A 4,041-nucleotide genomic window follows, 5' to 3' on the forward strand; every position below is an offset into this window, starting at 1 on the left:
TCATGGAGTTCTGATCATTTTGGTCCCTCTCTAGAACATCTTTCAGTAGCCTGTGTAAGGTTGGCTTTGTCATCGCGAAATTTTTTAGCTATTCTTTGTCATGAAAGTATTTCACTTCTCCATCAAACTTGAAAGAGATTTTTGCAGGGTATAGTAGTCTGGGCTGGAATTTGTTTTCATAGAGGACTTGAAGTACTCTGCTCCATGCTTTTTTGCCTTCATGGTTTGTGAAGGGAAGTAGGCCGTAATTTTGATGGGTTTTCCTTTGAATGTGATCTGCTTGTTTTCTCTAGCAGCTTTCAGTATATTATTCCTGTGCTGAATTTCTGGGATCTTGACTATTATATGTCTCGATGTGTTTTTAGTTTGGTTGAGGTTACTTGGCATTCTGTATGCTTTGGTTACATGAATGTCAGATTGTTTCCTCATATTTGGGAAGTTTTCTGCTATTACTTCTGCCCATAATTTTTTAAAGACATTTGTATTGACTCCTTCTTTCTCATTGATCCCTATTAATCTCACATTGTTCATCTTTGCATAATCTTGCAGGTGATGGATTATTCATTCCTGCATCCTAGTTCTTTTTAAGAGATCCTTTCTTAGTTTTTCACTAGCTGCACCAGTGTATTCAAGATCTGAAACTCTGTCTTTACTTTCACTTAAATTGTTTTGGAAGCATGTGATTGAGGTTTTAATTTCCTCTGTATCTCTTTGACTCTGCTTCATGCGATCTATTTCTTTCCTGTATTGCTAATTCAAGGAATCTGTCATTTTTCTAATCGCCTCTATTTTTTTTTTTATCAATGTCTTCTTTAGAAGCAGTTAGAAATTCTTTTACTGCAGTATTTTTTTTTCAGATTGGGTTTCCTCCCTATGTTTCTGTAGTTGATGCTTTACTTCAGATGCTATGAGTTCTGAGAATTCTTTTTTTATTTCAGAAAATAATTCTGCTCTGAGTTCCTCTGTTACTTTCTGCTGTTGCTTATTTACTATCAATGCTATTAATTCGTACATTTGAGCTGAGCCAGTATAAAAGAATTCCTCTCTGATTTCCTCTATATCTTTCTGCTATTGCTTATTTACAATCGACACTATTATTTCATACATTTGAGCTGAGCTAGTGTCCTCTGCACTTGTTCTGGGTGGACATTGGGTTTCCTCCATATGTTTCTGCATTTGATTGTTTAGTGCAGATGTTATTAATTCAGTGATTTCATTTTTCATTTCCAATCTGAGTTCCTCTATACCTTTCTGCAGCTGTTTCTTTATTTCAGAAGTCGTTGATTCATTGCTTTCAGCTGTGTTATTCCCAATTTGGTCTGTGTTAGTGTCCTCTGCACTTGTTACTGTGGACTTGGGTTCTGAGGTTGCATTTTGTTCCTTCTCATCATTTTGTGTAGCACTGTCTTCTGACCTTTGTTGTAGATCTTTGTTGCAGTTATAACCTTAGCACCTACTGAGGTTCAGGTGCAGATCTACAAAGTTTGGATTTATCCACCTGTGCCTGGCTTAGATCTGGCTGCTGTGCTCAGCTCCTTCCTGCTGCTGCCCTTAGGGGTGAACCTTTTGTGCCCCTCTAGCAAGATGTTCTGTTCCTGGACTAGCTGGGTGGTTCTGTCACCTACACTCTCTGCAGTGATTTCAGTTGCAGGGTTTCACCCCAGGCCTGTATGCCAGGCCTGAGCTGAGCCTGGAGGGGCCAATGTGGAGTAGGGAGAAGAGGCAGCTCACCCATATACTCACCAGACCTGGGCTAGGAGTGGATCTGGCAGTTCCCGGAACACGACAAAAATTCCTACTCTTTGGGTGGGTTGTGGGGCGGTACTAGGGAGTGATGGTGGGCGTCCCAAGATGGTGAAAGAGGGTGTTACTCATGCTGTTCCTGGGCTGGGACCAGTAGGTCACGCCAACACAGGGTAGCTGGAAATTCTCCCACACACTCACCAAGCCTGGGTCTGGGGGTTCCTGGAAAACGGCAGAAATTCCTACTGGGCAGGCCAAGTAGGGAAGTTGCTGCGGAATGGTGGTGGTGTCCTAAGGTGGTGGAAGAGGGTCTCATCCATGCTGAGCCTGGGCTGGGACCAGTAGGTCCCGCCGGCACAGGATAGCTGGAATCTTTCCCACACACTCAATGGCTTGAGTTAGGACTGAATCTGGGGTTTTCCCGGAAAGCGGCAGAAAATCCTACTCAGCAGGTGGGGTGGGGGAGGTGCTGCAGAGTGGTGGAGGGGCATCCCAAGGGGGTGGAAGAGGGTCTCACCCATGCTGCGCCTGGCCTGGGATGAGTAGGTCCCGCTGGCCCAGTGTAGCCCGAAGCTCTCCCACATACTCACCGGGCCTTGGTTAGGACTGGGTCTGGGGGTTGAAATTGTTATTTATAGTAACAATTTTTTGGATTCTTTTCTACTTTCTATACATACTATCATGTTATCAATAAATAATGATAGTTTTACTTCTTCCTTTCCTTTTAGATGCTTGTTATTTCTTTTGCTTGTACAGTGGATCTGCCTAGAAGTTTCAGTACTTCTGAAACTGTGTTATAGTGATGACCACAGATAACCTTTTCTTGTTCCTGAACATTAAAAATGTTTTTGGTCTTTCATCATGAAGCATGATGTTAGCTATTGTCTTTTCAAAAGCACCACTATTGGGGGCCGGGGAGATAGCTCAGTAGAATAAGCGCTTCCCTGGCAAGTGCAAGGGCCTGAGTTCAATCCCCAGTTCTGGAAAAAAAAAAAAAAAAAACAAAAAGCACCAGTATTATGTTAGCTGCTTTCCCTCAGTGTCTAGTTTTCTGAACCTTTTGTTCAAATGCCTTGCTTGAGTCAGTTGGGATATCCATTTTGTGTTGGGTCTTTATTCTATCAGTGTGATGCTTTGAACTGATTCATTTTCTTCTACTGAATCACATTTACATTTCTGGAATAAATTCCACTTTTATGATGTATAGTCCTTTTAATATGCTCTTTGCTTTGATTTTCTTATATGTTGTGTATTCTTTTTACATCTATATTAAAAAAATATTGGAACAAGCAAGATAGCTCAGCAGTCTAGCACACCTGCTTAGGCAATTTTAGGCAAAGCCTGGGGACTGCAGTGTGATCCCTGGCACCGCATACAGCTCCAGCCCTAGCACACGGAGGACTGAATAAGCTACAAAAGAAAAAAAGAAGAAAGAAAGAAAGAAAGAAAGAAAGAAAGAAAGAAAGAAAGAAAGATTATTGTTCTATTATTTTCATTTCTTTTGATGTGTTTTTCTGATCTTGCTATCAGTCATGCTAGACCTATGTTATCAGTTAGAGGATGTTTCTAATCTTTAATTTTTTAAAAAGTTTGAAGTCATTGTTTAATCATTGCTTGTTTTGATTTAAATTATTGTTCTTTTAAATGTTGACAATATTCATCCATGAAGCCATTGGGTTCTGTGATTTGTTGTTGGGTGTTTGATTACTAATTTTAATTTCAATTGTTCTCATAGATCTATTGAGATTTTCTATCCCATCTTCGGATTGTTTATGTAATTTCTATGTTCCAAGGAACTTTTCCATTTCCCCTAGGCTATCTAATTTGTTTATAGCATCCTCTTCTTACATAATACTTGTCATTTAACATTGGAAATATCTTGCTTTCACGTCAATCATATTTATTTCACCTGTTTTCTTTGTCAGCTTATTGAAAATTTGTTAATTTTGCCCATCTTTTTAAAAAGCTAACATTTTTAACCAATTCTTGATATTGTATTGCTAGTATCAGCATGTTATTATCTTGACTCTCTCATTTCTTTCTTTAATTAGCTTTGAATTTAATTTGGTTTTAGTTACTTGTGTGCAGAGTTAGATGATTGCTTTGAGATCTTTCTTCTTTTCTAATGTTGATTTACAGCTGTAAGTTTCCCATTATTACTGCCTTTATTGTATCCCCTAAAGTTTGGTATATTTTGTTTTTACTTTTCTCTAATTTTTCTTTTACTTCCCTTGGAACTTTTATTTTTTGATCCACTGATTAAGAGTGAACTGCTCAATTCATACATGTTTGTGATCC

Source organism: Octodon degus, unplaced genomic scaffold (assembly GCF_000260255.1).
Source record: "Octodon degus isolate 3935 unplaced genomic scaffold, OctDeg1.0 scaffold00051, whole genome shotgun sequence".
Classification (NCBI taxonomy): Eukaryota; Metazoa; Chordata; class Mammalia; order Rodentia; family Octodontidae; genus Octodon; species Octodon degus.